The sequence below is a fragment of the Lepisosteus platostomus genome, chromosome 5 (assembly GCF_059453375.1).
Source record: "Lepisosteus platostomus isolate fLepPlt1 chromosome 5, fLepPlt1.hap1, whole genome shotgun sequence".
Lineage (NCBI taxonomy): Eukaryota > Metazoa > Chordata > Actinopteri > Semionotiformes > Lepisosteidae > Lepisosteus > Lepisosteus platostomus.
In genome coordinates, this window is record NC_142615.1 from 51,181,684 (window position 1) to 51,197,860 (window position 16,177).

The 16,177-nt window shown below is 50.0% G+C and overlaps 5 non-coding genes across 5 annotated transcripts; all 5 read right to left on the reverse strand.

Moving 5' to 3' along the window:
- Positions 1–4,089: 4,089 nt before the first annotated feature.
- LOC148668969 (U7 small nuclear RNA) lies at positions 4,090–4,147 on the reverse strand. Its single transcript, XR_015938911.1, has one exon. It is a non-coding gene; the product is annotated as a U7 small nuclear RNA (small nuclear RNA).
- Positions 4,148–11,084: 6,937 nt separating this feature from the next.
- Positions 11,085–11,157, reverse strand: trnaf-gaa (transfer RNA phenylalanine (anticodon GAA)). Its single transcript has one exon. It is a non-coding gene; the product is annotated as a tRNA-Phe (tRNA).
- A 1,727-nt stretch (positions 11,158–12,884) lies between these two features.
- Positions 12,885–12,957, reverse strand: trnav-cac (transfer RNA valine (anticodon CAC)). Its single transcript has one exon. It is a non-coding gene; the product is annotated as a tRNA-Val (tRNA).
- Positions 12,958–13,404: 447 nt separating this feature from the next.
- On the reverse strand, positions 13,405–13,476 carry trnae-uuc (transfer RNA glutamic acid (anticodon UUC)). The gene has a single exon. It is a non-coding gene; the product is annotated as a tRNA-Glu (tRNA).
- An 863-nt stretch (positions 13,477–14,339) lies between these two features.
- On the reverse strand, positions 14,340–14,412 carry trnaf-gaa (transfer RNA phenylalanine (anticodon GAA)). Its single transcript has one exon. It is a non-coding gene; the product is annotated as a tRNA-Phe (tRNA).
- Positions 14,413–16,177: the final 1,765 nt, after the last annotated feature.

A 16,177-nucleotide genomic window follows, 5' to 3' on the forward strand; every position in this document is an offset into this window, starting at 1 on the left:
TATCGTCATCAAACCAGCGGACAAAGGAGGTGCTGTTGTGGTGTGGCATAAGGATCTATATGTCTTTGAAGCCTCTAGACAACTAACTGACACTTCTGCCTACCTCCGTCTCCAACAGGACCCTACCACTGACTACCAAAAGGAAGTGGTATCCACCATTTCCCTTCTTATCAGCGGTAACGAGCTCCCCCAGGAGGCGAACCGGCTCATCATGGAACATCCACAGGTATCTCAATTTTACCTCCTCCCCAAAATCCACAAACCGGACACCCCTGGACGGCCCATCGTATCAGCATGTAACTGTCCAACTACTTACATCTCAGCCTTTCTCGACAGCCTCATGAGACCGCTGGTTGAAGATCTTCCCTCATACATCAAAGACACCAACCACGCGCTCCAACTTTTCAATGGTTTCCAATTTCAGGGTACCGAATGCCACATTTTTACCATGGATATCACATCTCTGTACACCGTCATTCCCCATAATGACGGCCTTACAGCCCTCAAGCACACGCTGGACAAACGCACAGTGCTTGATCCACCCACCCACACCATGGTACGCCTTGCAGAATTGGTCCTCACACTGAACGCATTCTCTTTCAATAATCTTTTTTACCAAAAGGTCAGTGGAGTTGCCATGGGCACTAGAATGGGACCCAGCTATGCCAACATTTTTGTCGGCTGGGTAGAAGAACGCTTCTTCGCTTCCTACACTGGCTATGTCCCTGACTTCTACAAACAATATATTGATGACTGCGTTGGTGCCGCCACATGCTCCAACGATCAGCTTGAGTTCTTCCTGCACCATTTCACCAACTTCCACCCGTCCCTCAAATATACGGTTAACATATCTTCCACCACTCTTCCGTTTCTAGACATCCACTTGTCTATCAACTACCCCCGTAGACATCCACTTGTCTACCAACTGTCCACTCAAAGCCCTCGAAATGTACTCATTTTTTATCAACAGAGGATACCCCAGCAGTGTGATTGACAGGGCCCTTGCCCGAGCCAAAAACACCCCCAGACCATCAACCTGATCAGGAACTCTCGCCGTAACAACCGCATTCCTCTGGTGCTTCCTTACCACCCTAACACACTTCCTATCCCCAGGACCATTAACCACAACTTTTCCATCCTACAGGATGATCCCTCCATTGGGGCCCTCTTTTCTGATCGCCCTATCATCTCATATCCGCTGACCACCTAATCTGCGTAACCTCCTTGTTCACAGCTCCCTTGACCGCCCTCAACAACCATCCACACCAGGCACTTTCCGTTGCAACAGAGCTCGCTGTATTAGTTGCAAGTACACAGCCACCACCACACTCATTCAAGGCCCTTCAGGACAATTCCGGATCACCCAGACAGCATCTTGTATCTCCAGCAACCTTATTTACTGTATCTCTTGCAGTAAATGCCCAGCCATCTACATTGGAGAAACAGGAAGGAGACTCGGAGACCGCTTCAGAGAACACGTCAGGGCTGTGAAGATTAAAGATCTCTCCAAGCCCATTGTTTCTCATTTCACCTCTGACGGCCACGACCACTCTAATCTCTCCGTCTGTGTTCTCAAAGACAGTTTTCCGAACTCATACATCAGAAAGACCACAGAAACTAAAATTATTCTGCAGCTAGGATCACACATTCTCCCTTCCCTTAACGACAGACTACTGTTCTTTTAAATTTTCTCCATTCATTGGAAGTTTCATTTCACACCTCTCTGCACCCATTCTGACTTCACACCTCTTGATTGGCCTCTCTTTCTGTCCCCTGCTCCCGCCTCTCACTCCTCCTCCCTCCCAACCTTTGTTCTCCCGCTACTTTACCTTTGCCTACTGCCCTGTCTCTCTCACACCTGAAGAAGGCTCCACGGCCGAAACATTGTGTTCTCTTTCTTCTTTTTTTCAGCATGGAATAAACCTATAACTTGTTCCTATTTTAATCAAAATAATATTAAGACCTGTATGTATTCAAATAGTATTATCATTATTTATACTTACGCATCAAAAGACGATTGCTGAGAAAAACATGACAGTATTTAACCTAAATGGCAAACAACAAATATCAGCAATGCATTGTGGTATATAACCAGAAAAGATGCTGTGTTAGATGTGTTTTCAATTTCAATTATATATGCATTTATTAATGTTGTCAATATTATTACGGTTGCAATTTAACCATGGTGAGAATCCCTGCCTGTCATACAGGAGAGTGGGGTTTGATTCCCGACAGGGAGCTAAGGAGCTTTTTCTATGACCTGTTTACAATTTAAACTGTAGTGTGAGACACCTTTCTTCTACAGAAATCTATTTTTTTTAAAGGAGATGAATTAGTTATAACAACACAAAACATCAAAGTGAAGTTGCTTTTCAGCAACTCCTTGGCTACATGGGAATTTTGATTTTTTGACAGTAGGGTAATTTGCAAAATTAAACAAGGAATTGATTCACTCCTGTGGAATACTGTATAAAATGGAAGACAGGTTTGATATGGAAACAACTACACACATTTTAGTTTTTTTTCTAATTGTACTCCTATCAAAGTGACATAAGAAAAGTCATTGTCAGAAGTGGGATATGAAAACAAGCCACCAGGGGAGACGGCTGTAATAACGTCACCAGAAATATATTGAAAACAAATGGGCTGTCACTAAGGAAATTCATAGAGAAATACAGGTCCCACCATAAAACACCATAAGGAGTGCAAAACATGTTAAGTTATTTCTGTACTTCATCACTTTTCGGTAAAAGAGGGACTCAAGGACACAAAGACTCTAGTTTGGGATTCAGGCTGAGAAAGGGAAGTGTGACTTTGGACACAGGGTATTGCAGAGAGGAGCAAATGGCGCAACGAAACAAAATGCCAAAACCCCAGATTAAACCAGGGACCTTTAGAGCATCAGTCTAAGGCTTTCTCAGCTGAGCTATTTCAACCTCTGTGTACGATCCAACCTCTGCTGTCTGCAGTAGCCTCCCAAAGTTCCAGCATGAGTGCACGAAGAGGAGTGGTAGAGTGTTACTGCAATGTCATTCAGAAGGGTAGTGATCCAGCTCAGCTCTCTGAGGTTTGGTAGATACATCTTCTTCATGAGTAATGTAGGATCAACGTCTTCAGGCTGGAGGAAGGGCTTGCATTTTGGCAGTAGTAACTGACTGAGTAGTGACTTCTAGGACCTGGTCTTATCAGGTTGCTTTGCCACGTTTGTCAGTTCTGCTGAAAAGACCTGTCTCTAGGAAATTTAGGAAGCAGAAGAATGACTATCTGAAAGGTGACATGATCTGCTGGCTGTTTGATGTGATCATGAATGACACAGGAAATTCGAATTCTTGCAATAAAACAAAACAAGATCCATAAAACACTGGCGGGAGTGCAAAATGTGAGAAGATAAAAAGACACCTGTTTCTGTCCAATTTCAAACAGGGGATCTTGCGCATGTGTGATGAACGTGATAATCACAATATTACAGAAATGACAGCAGCATTGAACATGGCGAGACGTAAAAGATTGTTAATTCCCTTCAAATACTCAAAGTGTGTTTATTCTGCTGTATTAATTTACTGTGCTCATCCGGCAGTAACACACTGCTCCCAGAGCTGGATAGGTGACTCCACATTCTACAGCTCTCTAGCAAAAGAGGAAGTCAGACTACAGAAATGGAGAAAATCTCCTCTTCAGAATGTGGTAATATATTCCTGAGGGAAGTCGTTTCTTGAAGTTCAACACTCTCTGCAAGTCACCCATTCCCACCTTGCGCAGTGCAGTGGTTATCACATTCTCTTAACACACCAAAGGGTTTCAGTTTGAAAGCGGGCGAAAACAAGTGATCACTTTTTGCACATTTGTCACTGCTGAGGTTACTTTATGGGTCTATTTTCTATACTGTGCTGATCAATTGGAAATCAAATGGCAAAAAAGACCCATTCCCACACCTAAGGTCAAATATTAGGAATCAAAACTGCTCGATTGTATGGAAGCACACAGCTTTATTAAGATGTCCAAGTGCAAGATCTTTTTATTCATAGAAGACCCTATTTATGTTATATGAGAAATATTAATATTAATACAGAATCTTTTTTCACCAAATAAATGGGCTTCCTGACTTCAGAAAGCCTTCTAGACAAATACTAAAAGAGCAAAAATTCCATTTGGTCAAAGAAATGAAAACACATACCCTACCAAACCGTGAGTACAAGCCATTCAGGGTGATAATACAGAAACATTTATAATTCAACAAATAAAACCTGTCAACTGGTAATCACCACTTATCATAAAAAAGAAGTAGCAATACACAGTAGGGGACTCTTGAGTGCAAGTTAAATCCATGCAAGAAGGGGGTTTAGTGTTGTATTTCCAAATCAGATATGCAAATGAGAGATCTGGCCCAGCCAATCTCAAAGCTCCCTTGGTCTGGAATGGAGCTGCTCCCCTCTTCTAGTTATTCACACTGGAGTTAGGTTACATATTAGCACATTTCATCTAACAGTTGCTCCAGAAACAAAAACGTAAACAAATGACCTGGAATGTGACCACACCTATTAGAATGTAGTTCAACAGATAACTTGTAAACCTTGGCATAAGATTTTTTTTGTTCTACAAAATATACTTTATTCCGCAAAAAAAACATCTCAAAAGTAACATCTCACACATATTAACACTCCATGTAATAAAAAACAACGGCGGAACGGAGATTGATTGTCCGTTATCAATCTTTGCAAGTGGGGGCGAATTTGCGCAATTAACAGAGTCCCTCCAAACCTAGCACTTGCTATTGTCCTTTAATCCCTGTATAGGGCCCAAAGTCCTTTCCAGCGCTCCCTCGCCGTGGGGAAACCCCATTTGGCGACTAGGCGCTTCGTCCTCCTCCTGAGGTCTGATGGGCTCCCGCAGCGCCCGACAGAGGTTGCAGTAGAAGATGCAGTCGAGTTTCATGGGGAAATGTGGGACATCTCGACCCCCTTCCTCGACCGGCTGACACATCCGTGATGTACTCATACTTGCCATCCCAGACGAAGCCGAAGATCATCCCTTGCAGCGCTCGTCTGAGTCTGGCCGGCAGCATGTACACCACCGCCAGGTAAACCAAAGCCGGCAGGATGTCTGCTTTCAACACCATCACTTTCCCTGTGTAGGACAGCGACCGCGTTTTCCACAGACCCAGCTTCGCGTTCACCTTGGCGATCCTCTTGGTCTAGTTGTTGGTCTCGTTGTCCTGGCTCTGGAAGGAAACCCCCAGTATTTTGAGGGGCTCCGTGCAGAGCACGAGACCCTCCGGCGCCGTCGTCCTGTACTTCCAGGGCCCGAAGAACTTCAGTTTGCTCTTTTGGTGGTTGAGTTTCGACCCCGAGGCTCTGGAGTATTGCTCCATGACCTGCAGGGCCCTCCTCAACCCCCTGTCCGACCTCAGGAACAGCGTCGTGTCGTCGGCGTACTGGGAGATCTTCTGGGTTTCCCCCGCGCCTCCCGGTATCTCCAGGGTCCCGTCACACCGTCTCTGCTAAGGGCTCTTGAAGAGCAGGGAGATGATGCCCTCCCTCATGGTGTCTCCGAGTTTCACCCAGCGGAAAATCTCCTGCGCCACTTCCACCAGATCTGCCGCCAGGGTGTCCCAGAAGCAGGTGTAGAATTCCTTGGGGATTCCGTCCGGCCCTGGCACCTTGCCATTCTCCATGGACAAGAGCGCCGCCTTCAGCTCCTCGGCCGCGATCGGACCCTCCAAGTCCTCCCTCACCTCCTCAGGTACTCGTGCCTTCAGCTCCTCCAGAAAAGCATCGCCTGCCTCCACCTCCGTCTGCTTTTCTGAAAAGAGCTCCGTGTAGAAAGCGGTGGCCGCTTCTACCTTGTCGCTCTCGTCCAGCACTTCCTCTCCATCTCCCCGTCTCAGGCCGTGGATCACCCTCTTTTTCTGGGCTCCTCGGACCTGATTGAGTTTGCGGAGCCTCTCCTTCAGGTCCCGTGCCCGGGCTGAATTGAAGGCTCCTCCCCCGTTAGCCGAGCTGTACTCCTCCTCTAGTTGTCTCTGGAGTCGTGCAGCTTCCTTCCTCTCCCTGGCCGCCTTCCGTCTGCAGTACGTCTGCGCCAGGGTTTGGGTCCTGTCTTTCACTGACTCCCACCATTCCACCACGGAGCTGTAGCCGTCTCTCAGATCGCCCCAGCTCGCGTAGTCTTTCCGGAACAGTGCCCTGAAGTCGTCTTCCTCCAGTATCTCCCGGTTCAGCTTCCAGTACCCACGACCAAATGCCGGCAGGCTGGTGTTAGCCACCACCGTCAAGCGCTCGTGGTCGGAATACCACGCCGGGGACACCGTCGCCGACTCCAGGGAGCAGGTCGTGTGCAGGAAGATGTAGTCCAGGCGGCTGCACACTCCCCGGGAGTTTTTCCAGGTTGTTCCGGCGTCGTTAGGGCGACACCGTCTGAAGCCGTCTACTAGGGAGAACTGCTTAAGTAGCGATTCCAGCTCTGCCGAGCTAGCGTCGCTCCCCTTCTCCCGGTCGACGTTGAAGTCCCCGCCAAGCACCACCTGTCTGTTGGTGGTGCAGCAGCTGGCCAGGTCAGCAAACACTTCCTTCAGGATAGAGGGTTCTGTTGGAGCATAGACGTTAATTGCTCTCAACTTCTGCCCCCTCCAGTCGATGTGTGCGACCAGGATCCGGCCCTGCACCACCGGGAAGGAGGAAACCAGCGTCATCTCTGGGTTTCCGAGGAGGATTCCCACTCCGGAAGAGTGGACCCCTCCTACACTCCAGCATGATTCTCCCTTCATCCATTCCCTGGTGAATGTCAGCTTGTCGCTTTCATCCTTCAGGTGGACCTCCTGTAAGAAACAAACTGAGAGGCCAGATCATGAAAGACTCCCCGTCTTTTCAACGGGTCTATTAGCCCTCTCACGTTAGTTGTTAGAAAGGTAAGTTTCACAATCATGATTAAACAAGTGAAAGTTGAACCTCCTCTCTTTGTGCTTACAGTGGAAAACTTGGGAGTCTACATCTGGGCACTGTTTAGCCTAGATGTAGCTCCTCTTGTCTGGGTCCTGGGGGGAATATGCTGGGCTCCCTCCAGGTCTCGCTGGGGACTGAAAGGTAAACATGCTGGACAGGTCCAGCCCTACCATCAGTCCCGGCTCCAGGGCGGCTTCAAAGTAATCCTCGTCTTCCTCGAGGATACTCTCCGCCACCGCTTTGGGAAGGGTTTTTTCTTCCCTTTCTCCAGGAGTTTCGGGGACCTCCAGTTGCTCCTGGGCCTCGGGGGAAGGGGGCTCCACTTCCTGGGCTGCCTCTTCCTGTTGTTCCTGGGCCTCGGGGGAGGGGGTTCCGACATCCTGGGCTGCCTCTTCCTGTTGTCCCTGGGCCTCGGGGGAGGGGGTTACCTCTTCCTGGGCTGCCTCCTCCTGTTGTCCGTGGGACTCGGGGGAGGGGGGTTCTGTTTCCTGGGCTGTCACTTCCTGTCGTCTTTGGGCCTTGGGGGGGAGGGTTTCCATTTCCTGGGCTGCCTCCTCCGGTTGTTACTGGGCCTCGGGGGAAGAAAGTTCCGTTTCCTCTAGGACGAGGAAACGGTTCTCCCTTACCACTCTTTTCTTTTGTCCTTCCGAAGGTGGATCCGCCCTGCATCTCTTCTCCCGCTTTCTCTTTCCCTTCTTGCTGGGAGTTATTAGGGCCCTTTCTCCGGTCGGCCATTTTGTCCGTCGTCCTGGCAGCCATCTTGTGGCACTGGTGCAGCTGGGGGTGTGGCCTCGGCAGTTTCGGTTCTCTGCGGGGGAGGTGCGGGTTCTTTGTTCTCACCTCTCTCCCTTTGTCTTGAGACCGGTTTCTGCCCGCCGGCTTCCACCACCTGCGCAAATGAAGGTTTGCTTACCTTGCATTGGTGAAGGAGGTGCCCCTCTTTGTTACAGTTGTGACATCTGACGATGTCACACGTGTTCTCCTTGTGGCATCCTGGGGTAGTAAAGGTACCCCCTGTCGGCTCCGATGTTGAAGCGGGCCGGGGGGTGCTGGAAACCGTCGACGCCCTCTGGGTCCTCTTTCAGGAGGACTCGGTACTGGCGTTTGCCATACCAGACGCCGCAACTGTCCCTGATCTCCGTCGGTTTGCCCACCACAGTTACATACCTCCCTAGGTACGCTGTTACCAGTTCCATTGGTTCATAGGGGTTGTATGTGAGGACTGTGATGGTCCTCTGGTTTGTCTTCCTCATAGGCTCCGGCCTGAAATCAGAGAAACCGGGGTGCTTACCTTTTTCTCTGATCATTTTCGTTGCCTTTTCATATGAGGCGTCCGTGGCCATGTAGGCCTCCATGTATCTCTCTGCCTTGTTGTCTTGCAGGCAGTAGAGATCTCCGGCCACCAACTGCAGGATCCCTCTCAGGAAGGTAATGAAAAAGGATTTCACAGTTGGCATCGTCTCTGTTTTCTTGGTCCAGTGGAACCGGATCAGTGTCTTCTTGTCTGCCATCTGGAAAGGAGAAAAAAGAAAAAAGGAGAGAAAGAGAGAGAGCAAGGTCCTGTGGAGAGGAGGGTTTAGCTGCTAAAGGAGCAGCGAGGGAGCCCTGGCCTTTGTCCTTGTGGGCAAAGCCCAGCTAGGTGCAGGCGCAGGAGGAGAGAGAGAGAGGGAGCGGATAATGCTTCCGAGTCTCCAGGAAGAAACTAAGAACTGCGGGCAGGCCACGAGTACCTACTCCCCGCCAAGAGGCCAAGGAGGCAGAGAGAGAGAGAAGAAGCGGATAGCGCTTCCGAGTCTCGAAGAAGAAAGCAAGCACTGCGGGCAGGCCACGAGTACCTACTCCCAGCCAAGAGGCCAAGGAGGCGGAGCAAGAGAAAGGGGGAGGGGAGAGGAGAGAGCAGAGAGAGAGAACGTTGCTGCCGGATCCCACCCAGCTCAGCTGCTGCTTGGCCTTAACCCCCTAGGCTCAACCTAGGGCGATACCAGCTCAAGCACTCTTCAGGATCTTCGCTCGCCTTCTAGAACTTTGGAAAGACAGGAACTGCGGGCATGCCACTTGAACTTGATCTTAGCCAAAAGGCCGATAAAATTGGATTCCAGCTCACTGGCCCTGCAAAACTTAGTTCAAGACTTAAAACTCTCAGACACATATAGATGTATATATCCCACAACAGCAGGATATACATGGTCAGGGAGGAATAGCAGCTCCAGAACTGACTATTGCTTTGCCTCAGAGAGAGTGAAAGTTGTTGGGGTCACTCTTCAGCCTGTCTTCTTCTCAGATCATCAAGCTTTAGGGTGTAGAGTGGAACTCCAGGGCGGGACTTTCTTTGGCCCAGGCCTCTGGAAACTCAACACAAAGCTGCTAGAGAATGACGGGGTAGTATCCTGCTACAAGGAGAAACTATCACAGTGGCTGTCCTTGCAGTGTCTGTATGGGTCAGTAGGAGAGTGGTGGGAGGAGGTGAAGGTGAGGACGAGGGTCTTTTTCATGGCTGAGGGAAGGAAGGCTGCCAGACGGAGAGGAGTGTTAGCCAGGAAACAGAGGCAGCTGCAGCGTCTCTACACGATGCTGCACAGTGGCTTCGATGTGCTCGAGGATATCACCCTTTTAAAAAAGGATGTCTGGAGCATAGCGGAAGAAAGTAGTCGAGGAGTGCTGTTAAGAAGCTGAGTGCAGTTCTTGGAAGAAAATGAGAAGTGTACTCGCTTCTTTTTCAGGAAAGTGGTAGGCTCCAAGTCTGTCATGGAAAGTGTAGTTGATGAGGAGGGAAGAGAGAGTACAGAGCTGAGTGCTATCCTCTCCTGCATTGAGGCCTTCTTGTCACGGACGTCCAAGGGGCCTAACCGTAGGTAGCAGGAGGGCGGAAAAAGACCCATATGCGTAGCGGCGAGACGGGAAAAAGGCCCGGGCTCATTAGTGCAAATAGTTCAGGAATGCCGTATAGAAACCTGTGCCCTCAGGGAGCGGATGTGGGGCGCCCTGGTGCTAGGCGGGTCTCAGGACATCCAAACGTCAGTGCTGAGCGAGGACAGAGTGCAAGACCCGGAAATATTTAGCCAAAGGGAAAGAGAGGGACAGGAAAGACAGCAGACCAGAAACAAGGGACAGGACAGGGAAGGACCGCCCTCTGGCTGCATAGGGCGTGACACTTCTACACAAGACTGTACAGCTCTACAGAGGTAAAGGATGAAGAAATTCATTTTTTTACCTCAAAGCTAGAAAACATTTTGAGTGAAGAAGATAGGGAAGTACTTGAGGAGGATTTGACAGTAGAAGAGCTGAGAGGCTATTTGGAGCTTACAGAAGGGGAAAACTCCGGGTACTGACAGGCTCCCTAGAGGGGCGTCTGCTTTTACTACTTGCATGAATGAAGGCAAAAAAAAGCCAATCGATGTGAACGAACGGCGCTTTACAGAGGAGTACTGCCTGACTGGATCGTTGATGAACGACAGAGGCCACTCCGACCTCTTCTCGGTTTTCTTCAGTGACTTACTAAGGATCTTCTTCACATTCGCCCATGCAGGGGAAGCCAGTTACACCAAAGCAAACGAAGGAAAGTGCATTTCAAGCAGAGACCAGGAGGGACTTGTTTACACTGAGAGTGGTCAGAGAATGGAACAATGCGCCCAGCCCTGTTGCTGGAGCCGATTCTTGATGAGATCTTGGGCTCACTAAGAGGCCCCCGCTGGATGCTAATCTTTCTGTTGTTCTTGCAGGTCCTGCGCTGCTTTTGAGCCGACAGAGCTCGTCCTGGTCTGTCGGCACAGCCCAATTGCAAATGATCGGCTCCGCGTACAGAAGGAACGTGCGTTTGGTACAAGAGTGCATGAAGGCACCGGAAACACATTGGGAACAAATGACCGGTCGCTCAAGACCTCTGTGAAGTACAGGAGCGTGCAAAACAAGGCTGTTTCCACCCGGTCTCGAACCGGGGACTTTGCGCACGTTAGGCGAACGTGATAGCCGCTACACTACGGAAACCTGCAGGGATCGATGCTGGTGTCTTGCTTGCGTGTGTGTTACACTACGGAAACCTGCAGGAACCGCTGCTGGTGTCTCGCTTGCGTTTCGGGCTGAGAAAGGGACGCGTCACTTTAGGCAGGGGGCGCTGGAGAGAGGAACAAAGGGCGTGATGAAACAAAATGCCGAAACCCGGGATCGAACCAGGGACCTTTAGATCTTCAGTCTAACGCTCTCCCAACTGAGCTATTTCGGCGGTGCGCGGAGCCCACAGCCACCTGCTCCAGCCTTCCTGTGTTGCGGCATGAGCGCACCAAGAGGAGCGGGAGAGTGTTGCAGGAACGTCACTCAGAAGGAAAGCCACCCAGGTGCGCCCTCTGAGCTCTGTCCAGCGCATCTTCCTCGCATGGACTCCTGCCTGTGACGGGCAGGAAACAATTAGCAAGAAAGGAACGACACCCCATGGGTGTCTCATGACCACACCTTAGGTTGTGACACGTGCAGGTGTGAGGGGTTGCCGGGCTACTTTGGAGCAGAGCTCGGGCGGAGGGGGGGCGGGAAAGCAGACAAAGAGGTGACACCTCAAGGTCTGCACAATCACAGCTCTCCGCCGCCCCAGGCTTCCGCTTGATAAGCTACTGGACACACCCGCCCCTCCTCACACAGACCATGGAAAAGCCCCCGAGTGGGAGGACTCTCTCTTCCTCCCAGGAGCTCTTGGACACGACGCACAGACATAGCGCGGGGAGCTGCCGCCTGCAAACACGGCTCCAGGCTGGACTCCACTCCGCAGGAGCCGCAGAGCAGGGGAGATGGGGGCAGCTTAGCTCCTGTGCAGAGACCTGAGCTGTTGTTGCTGCGGACGCTGTCTTTTCTGCACTCGGGGTAGGAGTGAATGTTGAGTTGCCCTTAGAAATGAAGCAGAGCACTTCAACGGCACGGGTGTGTGTGTGTGCGTGCGCCCTGGTGATTCTGGGAGACAGATCGAACCTGGGCTAAAAGAGAGGGGGCTTAGCCCTCTTCCATTTGCTAGTTCAAAGTTGTACAACCCATTTGTATCTGCTAGGCGGTGCAGTCGTCGTCCACAAAGAAGACTTTGAAAAGCCTCAAAGGCAAGTCATTCCGAGTTGGTCGTTTGTGTTTTCCGTTCAGACGCGAAATGCTGAAATGTTCTCTCGGCTCCTCGGTTGTCATTTCTGCTCCGTAAAGGAATCACAGCACGCGTCGCCTTCCAGCACGCTGGGTCGGGACACGATGCCGGGGGTCGGAGCGTGCGACGTCTTCCTCGTTAGTATAGTGGCAAGTATCCCCGCCTGTCACACGGGAGACCGGGGTTCGATTCCCCAACGAGGAGTAGCTTTTCTTTCACCTCCTTAGAGAAAGGACTGCCTTTCACTTCTCTGTTTTCTTTCACAGCGTCGTGCACCTTTTCATTGCTCTCGCTTTCAGAGCCTCCGCACGGCACACGACTCGACATCAGGAAGCACATTGAAGTGAAAGCAGGAAGCGCTGCGACATGCACTGTGCAGATCCCGCCACACTAAGAGGTGAGTGGGTCTGTTCGATGCACAAAGAACGCTTTGATAAGCGTCAAAGGCAAGTCATTCCGAGTTGGTCGTTTGTGTTTTCCGTTCAGACGCGAAATGCTGAAATGATCTCTCGGCTCCTCGGTTGTCATTTCTGCTCCGTAAAGGAATCACAGCACACGTCGCCTTCCAGCACGGTGGGTCGGGACACGATACCGGGGGTTGGAGAGAGCGATGTCTTCCTCGTTAGTATAGGACCTGTCACGTGGACCTGTCACCTGTCCCCACCTGTCACGCGGAAGACCGGGGTACATCAGGACGCGCATTGAAGTGAAAGCAGGATGCGCTGTGACATGCACTGTGCAGATCCCGCCACACTAAGAGGTGAGTGGGTCTGTTCGATCACAGTGCTAGGCGAATCCCCAATCCCCTTTTGTGCGTGGCGACAAAAGAAGTCTGTTTCCGCCCGGTTTCGAACCAGGGACCTTTCGCGTGTGAGGCGAACGTGATAACCACTACACTACGGAAACGGTGGTAAGAAGTGCCCAGCGGCCCAGCACTGAGCTTCGTCAATGCGATTCAGCTGCTTCCAGTGCCTTTATTGGAGTGCGCTGATGGACCGTGCTCTCTCTCCAGAGACCAGCACGCCTGTCATGGACGGAGCAGGAAAGGAGGCGCCACATTCTACAGCCCTCTCCACGCAATCGACGAAATCGGGCTACTGAAGTGGAGAAAATCGCCTCTCCAGAAAGTGCAAATATCATCTTGTATAAAACTTATTGCCGAAGGTCAGCCCTGTCTACCAGAGTAACCTTCCCACCTCCTGCAGCGATGATCAGCTCGTCTCACACGCGAGAAGTTTCGGCTGGAAACAAGCGCCCCCTCTTCTCGCACGTTTTGCACGTTCGAGTAGTTTTAATGCAGCTCCTTCGTACACGGTGGTGATCTTTTGGAAAGCAGGATTCAAAACTGACACGTTCCCATACCGGGAGTTGAACCCAGGCCACCTGGGTGAAAACCAGGAATCCTAACCGCTAGACCATATGGGAGCGCACAACCCCGCTGTTCCGGGCATCATGCAAGCAAACTACATAAATATGAGAAAACGCAAGAGGTGTCACTCAGAGTGTCGAAGGGTCGATGTATACGAGTTGGTAGAATAGGGGCGTCTGCTTTTACTACATGCACAAATGAAGGCAAAAAAAAGCCAATCGATGTGAACGAACGGCGCTTTACAGAGGAGTACTGCCTGACTGGATTGTTGATGAACGACAGAGGCCACTCGACCTCTTCTCGGTTTTCTTCAATGACTTACTAAGGATCTTCTTCACATTCGCCCATGCAGGGGAAGCCAGTTACACCAAAGCAAATGCAGGAAAGTGCAATTCAAGCAGAGACCAGGAGGGACTTGTTTACACCGAGAGTTGTTGGAGAATGGAACAATGCGCCCAGCCCTGTTGCTGGAGCCGATTCTTGATGAGATCTTGGGCTCACTAAGAGGCCCCCGCTGGATGCTAATCTTTCTGTTGTTCTTGCAGGTCCTGCGCTGCTTTTGAGCCGACAGAGCTCGTCCTGGTCTGTCGGCACAGCCCAATTGCAAATGATCGGCTCCGCGTACAGAAGGAACGTGCGTTTGGTACAAGAGTGCATGAAGGCACCGGAAACACATTGGGAACAAATGACCGGTCACTCAAGACCTCTGTGAAGTACAGGAGCGTGCAAAACAAGGCTGTTTCCACCCGGTCTCGAACCGGGGACCTTGCACGTGTTAGGCGAACGTGATAGCCGCTACACTACGGAAACCTGCAGGGACCGCTGCTGGTGTCTCGCTTGCGTTTCGGGCTGAGAAAGGGACGCGTCACTTTAGGCAGGGGGCGCTGGAGAGAGGAACAAAGGGAGTGATGAAACAAAATGCCGAAACCCGGGATCGAACCAGGGACCTTTAGATCTTCAGTCTAACGCTCTCCCAACTGAGCTATTTCGGCGGTGCGCAGAGCCCACAGCCACCTGCTCCAGCCTTCCTGTGTTGCGGCATGAGCGCTCACTCAAGACCTCTGTGAAGTACAGGAGCGTGCAAAAAGAGGCTGTTCCCGTCCGGTTTCGAACCGGGGATTTTTCCGCGTGTGAGGCAAACGTGATAACCGCTGTACTACGGAAACAGTGAGAAAAGGGATGCCCCGGCAGTGAGTATTCAACCTTATTGCATTACTGCTCCCAACCAGTTGATATCAATTTAATTCCTAAGGGTTATGTACTTGTTTTGAGTATCTCATGTAGAAGTTGTAAACAAGTTCAATTACGAAATGGTCTAAATGAATGATATACCGAACTTATGTCCTCTTGATATGTGTAACTCTTTGTAACTGAATGAATTTATATCTTTTGTATTCTGATAACCCATACGATAAGATCTGTTAGGTTTGCATGCATATTCTATATATTAACAAATGTATCCTTGTGTATTTGTACCTGTGTGTGCGTTGTTTGAGTTATGTCGCATGGTTGGATTCTAAGACCATTAAAAGAATCAATTTTGTGATTTACTGCCACAAAAATAATTGTCCCAGTTAATGCCCAAACCCCTACAGAACTGGTGCCTCGTGAGAGAACACTACAACAGTGTGTGATATCCTGTCCCAGCCTGTGGAGTAGACAGCGAGCCTGTCTCTTAATAATACTAATAATACAGTGTGTGATTCCCTGCCCCAGCCAGAGGAACAGACAGTGAGCCTGTCTCTCAATAATAATACAGTGTGTGATCTCCTGTCCCAGCCTGGGAAACAGTGAGTCAGCCTCTCAATAATTATAATACAGTGTGATCTACTGTCCCAGCCTGAGGAACACACAGTGAGCCTGTATCTAAATAATAATAATACAGTGCGTGATCTCCTGTACTAGCCTGAGGAATAGACAGCGAGCCTGTCTCTCAATAATGATAACCTAGTGTGGAATGTCCTGTCCCAGTCTGAAGGACAAACAGTGAGCATGTCCCTCAGTAATAATAGAACAGTGTGTGATCTCCAGTCCCAGCAGGAGGAACAGACAGTGAGTCTGTATCTCAATAATAATAATACAGTGTGTGATCTCCTGTCCAAGCCTGGCAAACACTGAGGCTGTCTCTCAATACTAATAATACAGTGTGTGATATCCTGCCCCAGCCTGAGGAACAGACAGTGAGTCTGTCTCTCAATAATAATAATACAGTGTGTGATTTCCTGTCCCAGCCTGGGGAACAGTGAACCAGATACTCAATAATAATAATACAGTGTTATCTCCTGTCTCAGCCTGGGGAACACTGAGCCTGTCTCTCAATACTAATTATACAGTGTGTCATTTCCTGCCCCAGTCAGAGGAACAGACAGTGAGCCCGTCTCTCAATAATAATAATACAGTGTGTGATCTCCTTTCCCAACCTGAGGAACAGACAAGAATGAGCCAGTCTCTCAATAATAATAAAGCAGATTATGATCTGCTGTCCCAGCCTAAGGAACAGTCAGGAAAGAGCAGGTCTCTCTATAACAATAATACAGTTTGTGATCTCCTGTCCCAGCCTGAGGAACAGACAGTGAGCCTGTCTCTCAATAATAATAATACAGAGTATGACCTCCTGTCCCAGCCTGGGGAACAGTGAGCTTGTCTCTCAATAATAATAATACAGTGTGTCATTTCCTGTCCCAGCCTGAGGAACAGTGAGCTTGTCTCTCAATAATAATAATAATAATAATACAGTTTGAACTCCTGTCCCAGCCT